This window comes from Sciurus vulgaris (assembly GCF_902686455.1).
Source record: "Sciurus vulgaris genome assembly, chromosome: 8".
Taxonomy (NCBI): Eukaryota; Metazoa; Chordata; class Mammalia; order Rodentia; family Sciuridae; genus Sciurus; species Sciurus vulgaris.
Window position 1 is genome coordinate 7,288,917 of NC_136468.1, and position 12,532 is coordinate 7,301,448.

Below are 12,532 nucleotides of genomic sequence, written 5' to 3' on the forward strand. Positions count from 1 at the left end.
TTTCTTCAATGTTTTGTAGTTTTCATTGTAGAGATCTTTTACCTCTTTGGTTAGATTGATACCCAAGTATTTTATTTTTTTTTTTGAGGCTATTACAAATGGAGTTGTTTTCCTCATTTCCCTTTCAGCTGTTTCATCGCTTGCATATAAAAATGCCGTAGATTTATGCGTGTTGATTTTATAGCCTGCTATTTGCTGAATTCATTGATGAGGTCTAGAAGTTTTCTGGAGGAGGTTTTTGGATCCTCTAAATATAGAATCATGTCATCCGCAAATAGTGACAGCTTAAGTTCCTCTTTTCCTATTCGTATCCCTTTAATCGTTAGTCTGCCTAATTGCTCTGGCTAGAGTTTCGAGGACAACGTTGAATAGAAGTGGTGAAAGTGGACATCCCTGCCTTGTTCCCATTTTTAAAGGGAATGGTTTCAGTTTTTCTCCATTAAGAATGATGTTGGTCATGGGCATAGCATAAATAGCCTTTACAATGTTCACGTATGTTCCTACTATCCCAATTTTTTCTAGTGTTTTGACCTTGAAGGGGTGTTGTATATTGTCAAATGCTTTTTCTGTGTCAATTGAAATAACCATATGATTCTTATCCTTAAGTCTATTGACATGATGGATTACGTTTATTGATTTACAGATGTTAAACCATCCTTGCATTCCAGGAATGAACCCCACTTGATCGTGGTGCACAATTTTCTTAATATATTTTTGGATACGGTTTGCCAATATTTTGTTAAGGATCTTAGCATCTATATGTATATATATATATATATATATATATATATATTTTTTTTTTTTTTTTGGTTTGTTTGTTTTTGTTTTGAGGATTCAAACCCCAGACCACCTTTTATTTGCTTGGACTAAGAATCAAGGGAATGCAAAAAATATGCTGCAAGTGCCAGTGAAACCAAGTTTTGTGGCAAGCTAGGTCTACCACAATTTCTCCACGGTGACTTCTCCACAGACTTGCCCAAGCACAAGCAAAGGACTCACCAATAATCCAATGTACACTATACACAGATCAAACCTGCTGAAAAGAGCTGGTGATGGTCCTGAGACACAAGCCTGCATACAAAGGCCCAGAGGCTGGCATTTTTGTCCATCACAGCAAATACCTTCCTAATGTGGGCATTAGGACAAAATGCAGATGAGCTATTCGACACCAAGTCAGTCCAAAGTAGCAGCTCATAATTCTCCTCTCCCGCCTCATGGTGGCCTCCAGACACCATGGCAAAGCATAAGACCTATCTACTGTGGGAGTCCTCTCCCTCTGTAATCCCTCTTCACGTCTATTCTGTCATTTCCACAAGGGCTGGAGGCTGGCCCCCAAACTCCAAGCCACAGAACAGGCAGGAATTTCTGCAGGGGATCCTGGATAAGTAATTAGCCACAATATCTAGATTAGGGTAATGATGAGAGAAACGCTGGCCAAAAAACTGACGGAATTTCCAAAAGGTAAATTTCTGTGTATTCACGCCTAATCTTCCACAGTGGCGTAAACAAATTTTCTACCATCCCTCATTATTTGCACAAATTTTTGTCCAGTCCAAACGTAATTTAAAGTGAGGTAGGTAGCTTCTCTCCTCATGCCTTTGCCTTTGTGGTGACAGTTGAGGCCTCTGCCATGAAAGCACTCATCTCCTGGGCAGGGGCAGCCCCATGGGCCGGCACCAGTGGCTGGTAGAGCTTCTCAGTTGGCTATTTTCTCAATCTCATCCAAATCATCCATGTCCAATCTTTCTATCTTCTTATTAAAATGCTCCTGGATTCTGTTCAGGATGTTCATGCTGTGCTTGCTGTCGACCATGTTCACGGCCAGGCCCCTCTTGCCAAAGCGGCCAGTGCGCCCGATCCGGTGCAAGTAGGTCTCGTTGTCCAGGTTCCCGTCCTTGTCCACAGGAAGATCAAAGTTGATGACGACACACACTTGTTCAACATCGATACCACGAGCACACACGTTGGTGGTCACCAGAACCTTCTCTTTACCCTCTCGGAAGCGCTCAATCACAGCAGCCCTCTGCTCCACCATCATTTCTCCACTCAGCAGAGCCACCTGGTGGCCTTCTTTTGAGAGCTCTGCTGCCAACCAACTAGCTGTTTTGCGGGTATGGCAGAAGATCATGGCTTGAGCGATGGTGATGGCCCCATACAGGTTGCACAAGGCCTGGAACTTCTCGTCTCTGTTATTGCACAGGACGTAGTACTGCTTGATGGTGTCCAACGTCTCCTCCTCACGCTTCAGTTTGATAACATTAGGGTCTGGGACCACTTTCTGGGCAAACTTCCACACAGAGTCTTCAAAGGTGGCAGAGAAAAGCAACATCTGGCAGTTCTTGGGTAGCATCCTCTGGATACAGATGCTCTGGTCTTGGTGGCCCTGAGTGGCTATCATCACGTCAGCCTCATCCAGAACAAACACCTTGATCCTCTTGGGGTCAATGAACCTGAGCTTGGAGCACCAGTCCAGGACGGTCCCAGGAGTACCAATAACAATCTGCTCACTGATCTTCTGACCTCTTTCCAATTTATTGCCTCGAACAGCATAAGCTAGCCTCAGTTCAGGGTAAAATTTGCCCATCTGTTCAATCACTTTTCCTGTTTGAAGAGCAAGTTCATACGTAGGAGAAAGGCACAGACACTGGGGGTATCTGTTTGCAGGTTCTACTTGGCTGAGCATAGCCAACACAAAGGAAGCTGTTTTACCAGTACCAGACTGAGACTGGGCAATTAAGTTCTGTGGGGGTTCAGCAAGCATCAAAGGCAATGCGTTCTCTTGAATTTTTGATGGACGGTTGAAACCCATGGCATAGACTCCTTGGAGAAGCTGTGGTTTCAGTGGAAGCTCTTCAAAAGACTTCACTGAGTAGAGTGGGGAGTTGGGATCCCGCTGCAGGACTTCCACTTGGTTAGTGTTATCCACAAGGTTGCTTCGGATCAGCTTGTTGAGTAAAGACTGGGCAGCTCTGTCCTCTTTCTCGTCTTCATCTGTTTTCTCTGCATTAGCATTGGTCTTGACAACAGCACCGACTGGGCCGCCGCTTCCTGCTCGTCCACCGCCAGGGCCCATGAGTCGGTGGCCATGGTCCCCAGCGCGGGCGAGACGCGGCCGCTGGCGGGCGCGCCAGAGTGCGCCACAAATCGCGGGCTCGGGGGTCGCAGCAAGCCCGGGCCGGCCCCTCCGAGGGGGAAGTCATTCGCTGCCCCGCGGGCACCGGAAGCAGCGCCGCGCCACAGTCTTAGCATCTATATTCATCAAGGATATTGGTCTAAAATTGTCTTTCCTTGATGTGTCTTTTCCTGGTTTGGGTATGAGGGTGATATTAGCTTCATAGAATGAGCTCGGTAGGGTACCCTCCTTTTCTATTTCGTGGAATACTTTGAGAAGTATTGGAATGAGTTCTTCTTTGAAGGTCTTGTAGAACTCGGCTGAGAATCCGTCTGGTCCTGGGCTTTTCTTGGATGGTAGGTTTTTAATGGCTTCTTCTATTTCATTGCTTGATATTGATCTGTTTAAATCGTGTATGTCCTCCTGGTTCAGTTTGGGAGGAGCATATGTCTCTAGAAATTTGTCAATGTCTTCGGTAGTTTCTATTTTGTTGGAATACAGATTTTCAAAGTAGCTTCTCATTATGTTCTGTGTCTCAGTGGTGTCTGTCGTGATATTTCCTTTTGCATCATGTATTTTAGTAATTTGAGTCTTCTCTCTCCTCTTTGTTAGTGTGGCTAAGGGTTTATCTAATTTGTTTACTTTCTCAATGAACCAACTTTTTGTTATGTCAATTTTTTGAATAGTTTGTTTTGTTTCAATTTCATTGATTTCAGCTGATTTTAATTATTTCCTGTCTTCTACTACTTTTGCTGTTATTCTGTTCTTCTTTTTCTAGGGCTTTGAGCTGTAATGTTAGGTCATTTAATTGTTGACTTTTCATTCTTTCCTGAAGTGCGCTCCATGCAATGAATTTTCCTGTTAGTACCGCTTTCATAGTGTCCCAGAGATTTTGATATGTTGTATCATCATTCTCATTGACCTCTAAGAATTTTTTAATCTCCTCCTTGATGTTTTTTGTTATCCATGTTTCATTCAATAGCATATTATTTAGTCTCCAAGTGTTGGAATAATTTCCTTTTTTTACTTTGTCATTGATTTCTACTCTCGGTCCATTATGATCTGATAGAACACAAGGCAGTATCTCTATTTTTTTGCATTTCCTAACGGCTGCTTTGTGGCATAACATATGGTCTATTTTTGAGAAGATTCCATGTGCTGCTGAGAAGAATGTGAATCCGCTCGTTGATGAATGGAATATTCTATATATGTCTATTAAGTCTAGGTTATTGATTGTGTTATTGAGTTCTATGGTTTCTTTGGTTGGATTTTGTTTGGAAGATCTATCTAGTGGTGACAGCGGTGCGTTAAAGTCACCCAGAATTATTGTGTTGTGGTCTATGTGATTCCTGAAATTGAGAAGGATTTGTTGGATGTACAAGGATGCACCATTGTTTGGGGCATAAATATTTACTATCGTTATGTCTTCCTGATTTATGGTTCCCTTAAGCAGTATGAAATGTCCTTCTTTATCCCTTCTGACTAACTTTGGCTTGAAGTCCACTTTATCTGATATAAGGATGGAAACCCCTGCTTTTTTTACTGAGTCCATGTGTGTGGTAGGTTTTTTCCCATCCTTTCACCTTTAGTCTGTGGATGTCTTTTTCTATAAGATGAGTCTCTTGCAGGCAGCATATTGTTGGGTCTTTCTTTTTAATCCATTCTGCCAGTCTATGTCTTTTGATTAATGAGTATAGGCCATTAACATTCAGGGTTATTATTGAGAAATGATTTGTATTCCCAGTCATTTGGCTTATTTTTGGTTTTTAAGTTGGCTTAGTTTCTCCTTCGAGTGGTTTTTCTCTAAGGTAGTTCCTCCCTTTGCTGACCTCCATTGTTGTTTTTCATTTCCTCCTCATGGAATATTTTGTTGAGAACATTCTGTAGCGCAGGCTTTCTATTTGTAAATTCTTTTAACTTTTGTTTATCATGGAAGGATTTTTATTTCATCTTCAAATCTGAAGGTTAGTTTTGCTGGGTATAGGATTCTTGGTTGGCAACCATGTTCTTTCAGAGCTTGAAATATGTTGGTCCAGGCCCTTTTAGCTTTTAGAGTCTAGGTTGAGAAGTCTGCTGCTATCCGTATTGATCTCCCCCATATGTAATCTGCTGCTTTTCTCTTGCGGCCTTCAAAATCCTATCTTTATTTTGAATGTTAGGCATTTTCATTATAATGTGCCTTGGTGTGGATCTGTTGTGATTCTGTGCATTTGGTGTTCTGTAAGCCTCTTGTATTTGATTTTCCATTTCATTCTTCAGGTTTGGGAAATTTTCTGATATTATTTCATTGAATAGGTTGTTCATTCCTTTGGTTTGTATCTCTGTGCCTTCCTCAATCCCAATAATTCTTAAATTTGGTCTTTTCATGATGTCCCATAGTTCTTGGAGATTCTGTTCATGATTTCTTTCTGTCTTCTCTGTTTGGGTGACTTTATTTTCAAGATTAAATATTTTGTGTTCATTGTCTGAGGTTCTGTCTTCCAAGTGGTCTAGTCTTTTGGTGATGCTTTCCATTGAGTTTTTTATTTGGTTCATTGTCTCCTTCATTTCAAGGATTTCCATTTGGTTTTTTTTTTTTTTTTTTTTTTTTTTTTTTTGAGAATCTCTATCTCTTTGTTGAAATGATCTTTTGCTTCCTGCAGGTGCTCTTTCAGCTTATTGGTATTATCATTCATTGCCTGCCTTTGCTCTCTTTTCTCATCCTTTGCTTCGTGAATCATCTTAATCATGTATAATCTGAAGTCCTTTTTTGACATTTCTTCTACCATACTGTCATTGGATTCTATTACTATAGAATCTCAATTTGTTTGGATCATTTTCTTCCCTTGTTTTTTCATGTTGTTCATGTATCTTCCCCTCTAGCGCTGCAGACCTGGGGTATTGCAGATTTCCCCCTATAGGCTTATAGTGGCCCTATTGGTTTCCAAAACCCTTTCTTTAAGGGGAGATCAATATTACCAGTGCCCAAATCAGACACTATGCAATCCTAGACCAAATAGCCCTTATGGGGACAATAACATCATGTAAATAAGGGAGAAAACAACTCTGAGGGAACAGGTAAACAGAAGGAAAAGAAAGCAAGAAACGTAAAGAAATAAAAACTTAAATATTTTTTTTAAAAAAAGGAGAAAAAAGAAAGTCTACTCTATAATAGTCATATACTAATGAAACCTCCCAGTGTTCAGTAGCCTGATGTATGATGGGTACCTGACAATGAGCTTCAAGCCTCCAGCAGGTGTCTCAGGATGGGATTTGTCCCACCCAAAAATCGGAGCTACGGCTTCCAGGATTATCCAAGATGGCTGCTCTGGCTTCCAAATGTGTTGGCAAATGGGGATCTGCAGCTCAGGGGTGGACGTGGTCAGCTGGAGGTCCTGGAGACAGGATGCAGTTGGTTGGGCAGTGGTCCTGGAGGTCGGGTGTGTTTGGTGTGGTTGTGGGATCCAGGAGGCCAGGTGCAATTTGTTGGTCTGGGTTCCCGGTGATAGGGCACAGTCAGTTGGTCTGGGGGTCCTGGCAGCAGGGAGCAGTCAGTTGATGTGAGGGCCCCAGAGGCAGGGAGTGATCGATTGGGCTGAGGGATCCTGGAGACGGGACTCAGTCAGTCTGGCCAGCGGTCCTACAGGGCCTGGCTGTTGTCTCAAAATGGCGGCAGCCACGTGCAATCAAACCTGCAGGTACTGCAACAGCGAACCTCCAGGCAGCAGCAGGCAGCCGGCTCTCCTCTGGTAGACTGCTGTCAATCCGCTAGCAGCTGTCGGACGATCGGGAGGTGAACCTCAAGCACCGGGCGATGGACAGGCGAGAGGCAGGCAAATGGCAGACAATAGATCCTGACAGTGAGCAATCTGCTCTCAAAAAAGGGTGTTGATATGCTGGCAGATTGCAGGTGACCACAGCAGACAAATGGGGCAAAGAGCAGGGGATTGATAGGCAGCAAAAACTGCCTCACCGAAAAACAGATATTCTCTGCTTGAATCCGGCGTTGTGGAGTGACAAGGAACACAGCCTCCCTCTAGACCACCATCTTGGATCCTGTTTCATTATTCTTCACTTTTCCATTTACATTGTTGAAGATGAATTATTTATTATGATTTATTTAGAAGTAAAACATTCAGTTTCTACATTTACTAGAGTATTTCTAATTCTGGTTGGATTTTCTAGTTATTTGGTGCTATTGATCTCTAGCTCAATTTTATTTTGGTCAGAAAACAATATGCTTTTAAAAGTTGGTAATTCTTAAACATGTTTTATAGTTCAATAGTTAGTATGTCATGATTTCTTGAAAGAAACACATATTCTGTAGTTAAATGCGATTTCCATACATTTTATTTACATCACATCTGTTAATCACGTTTAAATCTTCCGTATCAATTCACAAGAAAAGGTTATAAGGACCTCTCATATGAGAGTTGCAATGACAACTTGTCCATTTCTCCTTTTTAGTTCTATAAACTTCTCTTTGAAGTGTTTTGAGGTTATATCATTAGGTAAATAAAATTTTGATTCAGTATACCTGAGAGATAAATTGACCTTTTCATTAATACAAAATTACTCTTTTTATCCTTGTGTTAGTCAGCTTTCTCTTCTGGTGAGAAATACCAGAGACCATCAATTTCATTAAAAAGTTTGTTTGGACTCATAGATTTGGAGGTTTCAGTCCTTGCTCACACGGTGTCATTGGTTTGGGGCCTGTGGCCAGGCAGCACCTCACACCAGGGGATACATGGCAGTGCTAGGATGGCCTCCCCAGGGGCTCATCTCTCCCCAGTGCGCCAACAGTCATGTTTGAACGTGGGCTCTCATTTCCACAAACTGACACACTATAATATCTACAGCAGCCAGCAAAGACGTGACCTTGGAAATGGGAGGAAGAGCAACAAAAATGCAAACCCGAAATAATTGGAACACTGGAGACATAGTACAGGGTGTTTGCGTGTTGTGGGGGCCCAGGTGAAGGAACCTTCAACATGCACCCTGGAAGCTGAACTCTGAGCAGGCACACAGGGCCCCACAAGACATCTTCCCTCCCCTCTCACACCTCACCCTCTGCCTCTCCCCTTCCCTGCTATGCCCTACAGATTCTAAGTGCCAGTCTCTGCCAAGCCAAGTGCCCCCACACCTGGAGCTTCCTCAGAAGTTCTTCCTGACTGAATTGCCCTGGCCATTTGTAAACAGGGAAAACACCCAGGGTCACTCAGAGATTCAGCTATCTCCACGAAAACAATGACCCTGCCCATCCCCACGCACCATGGTGTTGGGGAGTGGAGGAGGTCCAGGCATAACCCTGCTACCACCAGCCAGGATTCCATTTCCCTACTGTCAAACAGGACTTGAGTTTTGCATAGCATGAGGGTTTTTGTTACATAACTTGGGCTCTTTGGGAGTATTTCCTGTTGTAGTTTGGATCTTAAATGTCTTCTAAGGATCAGGTGTTCATGGCTTGGTCCCTGGGGTGGTGCTCTTGGAAGTTGGTGGAGCCTTTATACATGGGAGATCTTCAGATCATTGGGGTGTCCTTGGAGGGAAATGTGGAACCCTGACGCCTCCTCACTCTCTTGTGTCCTGAGGCAAGCAGCATTACTTAAACCACTCACTCCTGCCATGATGTGTCCCCTCACCAGACACCCAAAGCAGCAGGGATGACATATCATAGACTGGAACCTCCAAGTAAACTTTTCTCCTTACCAGTTGATTACCCCATGTACATGTATAGTAACAGTGTCCTCACTAACACACTTCTTTAAAATGAGAAATTACAGTAGTATTCCATGAATTCCTTTTCTAGTAGGAAACCATTCTCCACCTCAGCATAAATCCTGTACTGTGGGGAATGGAGGATCACGCAACTTCCCACAACAGAGTCTGGTTTCATGAACTTCTCCAAGGATATGTGTCCTGGAATCTTGTGTCCCTTGAAATAATAATTCAACATGCAGTAAGACAAGACCAGAATCTTTTCCTTTAGCAGAAACTATCCAAAATAGCTAGTCAGTTTAAGAGTTACTTTCTGTTCCCTCACCTGAGTAGATTCTGGAGATAACTGTAAAACACATATTGGAGTACGTGGTGTTGTTCTTGGTGCTTTAAATTCTTACAAACACCAAAGATGTGGTACCATTATTTGCATTCCCCATTGTACAGATGCAGAAACTGAGACACAACAGGAGTTGCACAAGTTATCAGAGATTAAACCCTTCACCCCAGTGTACACTCTGGAGGTTCTGTTCCTGTGTTCAAAATGTTATTGAAAGATGGTGGAGCCTTTGTATGTGGGCATAATGGGCCATCATCAGGTCATTCCGAGTTGTCATTGGAAGGAATAGTGAAACCCTGGCCCCTCCTCACACTCTCTGTCTTTCTGACCATGGGGTGAGCAGCATTGCTAAACCACAGCCCACTGTCATGACTTGCTGCCTCACCATCAGCCCCAAACTGTGGGGCAACATATCATGCATGGAAAACTTCCATATTAATCTTTTCTCTTTATCAAAGATTAGCTCAAGTGTATGTGATAGTAACAGGATTCTGACTAACATGCTTCCTAAGAGACCAAAAGAAGGCAGTGAAGGAAAAGCAGAACTGAAAGGGCTCTTAGTAAAAACAAGATCAAAAAGTTCCTTCACTTCAAAGAAGTCAGAGCCATACTGATAGATGGGTAACATACAAACAATATAAAAAAGCAAGGAAACAAACCATTGCAAAAGGGTCAACAAACTTCGTTGACGCCACAGTGGAGGAAACATCAGAGAAGGAATTTAGAAAGTTTATAGTTAAACTTCTATGAGCTAAAAGGTTATGTAAGGAGTGAAATAAGAGAAAAACATAGGAAGTGAAAGATCACTTCATTAAAGAGCGATTCTGAAAAAGAACCAAACATTTCTTCCTCAACATGAAGAAATTAATACACCAAAATAAAAATTAATATACCAAAATAAAAATTCATTGGAAAGTATCACCAATAGAAAAGACAATTTGAAGATGTATTTTCATGCCTGAAAGACAAAATATATAATCTTGAAAAGAAAGTTGAACATAGAGAAATGACTTTAAGAGACTATGAACAGAATATTCACAGAGTATCGGATAAGATTGAAATTTAAGATTCATAGGGATAAATGAAGACTCTGTAATACAAACTAAAGGAATGCATAATTTTTTCAATGAAATAATATCAGAAAAATTCCACACCTTAAAAATGAAATGGATATTCAAATAAAGGAGGCATATAGGACTCTGAATATACAGAATCATGATGGGTCCACCCCAAGACATATTATTAGGAAAATGCCTAACATACAGAGTAAGGATAGAATTTTTAAAGGTGCTAGAGGAAAACACCTGGTCAAACTTAGAGGCAAACCAGTTTGCATCACAACTAATTTCTCAACCCAGACCCTAAAAGCTAGGAGGTCTTGGAATAATATATACCATGCTCTGACAAAAAATGGATGCCAACCAAATATACTATATTCAGCAAAATTAAGATTCAGAAGAGAAGATGAAATAAAAACCTTCCATGAAAAACAAAAGTTAAAAGAATTCATAATCAGAGAACCCATACTACAAAACATGCTTGAGAAAATATTTCACCAATAAGAAATGAAAAATAAAAATGAAAAGGAGCAGAGGAAGAAATTACAATAGAATACTTAATCAAAGGAGAATCTGATTCAATTCAAACTCTAGAAATATATCAAAATGGCAGGAAATAAAAAGCATCTCTCAATAATAACATCAGATATAAATGGTTCAAACTCTTCAATCAAGAGACATATGTTGGCAAATTGGATGAAAATCAAGACCCAACAATATGCTGTCTACAAGAAACTCAATTCATAGACAAAGACATTCACAGACTGAAGTAGAAAGGATGGGAAGAATAAAAAGTATTTGATTCACCTGGATCTCATAAATGAGAAAGGGTTAATTGTCTCATATCAGATAAAGTGTACTTCAAGGAAAATTTAATCAGAATAAACAAAGAAGGTCATTTCATAATGCTTAGGGAATCATAAAACCAGAGATAATTATTATAAATATTGTACCCCAAAACAATGAAGTATCTATATACAGCAAACACTTATCAACATAAAGAATCAAATGGATTCTACTGTCATGTATAACAAAAAAGAAAAAAATGTTAAAAAAGAATCAAATAGGCCACAATACAATCATTGCAAGTGACTTTAACTCATCTGATAGATGTTTCACACACAAACTAAATAAAGATGCTACAGAACTAAAAATACAGGTAATAATTTGGATTTATGAGACATCTATAGAATATTTCATCCATCAATGACTGAATTCATTCCTTCTCAGCAGCACAGGGAACATTTTCTAAAATAGACCATATTTAGGCCACTAATCAAATCTTAGCAAATACAAAAACATAGAGACTATATCCTGCATTCTATCTGATCATAGAATTAGAAGTCAATGATAAGATAGAAATACAATCTAATTTAATACCTGGAGATTAAATAATATATTTTCATGCCTCTTTTTTTGTAGATGGATATAATACCTTTATTTACTTATTTTTATGTGGTATTGAGGATTAAACCCAGTGCCTCATACATTTCAGGGAAGAGCTCTACCCCTGAGCTACAGCCCAAAACATAAATAATACACTTTTTTTTTTATTTTTAAAAATTAAATATATTTATTACATACTTTTAAACATACAAAAAATAGGAAAATAGTACAGTGAATATCCATATACACACCAGTTAGATTTTTGCCATGTATGTTTCATACACGAACACACTTGGTGAAACCACTTAAAAATATTTTAGAGTCACTATAACATTTCATTCCTGAATGCTTCCGTGCACTAATTAAAAGACATCACTCTATGAACAAGTTTTATCACAGCTGACAAAATCAGAAATGTTCTGATATTTAAGATCCAATCCATATTCAAATTCTCCTCAGTGCCCCCAACTCAAGGTTTTTACAAATGGCTTTTCAAGCCAGAGTCTGTTCAAGGCTGTTACCCTGGGGCCTGGAACACAGATCAGTGGTCCAGAGGGTGCTTAGCTGGCACACGGTCTTAATCCACAGTACTTAATCCACAGTACTTAATCCACAGCACCAGAAAAGAACTCACACTACGTTAGTCTGTTATATCTCTTAAGTAACTTTTAATCAAGAACAGTTGCCCAATCCCTCTCTTTTCTTTCCTGATATTTTGAAGAAATGAGACCAGTTATCGTCTATAACATTTCATATTCTAAACTTGTTTAACAGCTTCTTTATCAATATCTTTGAACTTGTTGCTCTATCCCCAATATTTCCTGCAAATAGGAAATCAGACCTAAAAGCCTGATTAGATTTCAGTTAAACTTTCTTGACAAAAAAAACTTCACAGGTGACGCAGTGCACTTTATACTGCATCACAAATTAAAAAGCTGC

The 12,532-nt window shown here is 40.3% G+C and overlaps 1 pseudogene across 1 annotated transcript; it reads right to left on the reverse strand.

Moving 5' to 3' along the window:
- Positions 1-833: 833 nt before the first annotated feature.
- LOC306668046 (ATP-dependent RNA helicase DDX19B-like) lies at positions 834-3,102 on the reverse strand (annotated as a pseudogene). Its single transcript has one exon. The product of its transcript is annotated as an ATP-dependent RNA helicase DDX19B-like (transcript).
- Positions 3,103-12,532: the final 9,430 nt, after the last annotated feature.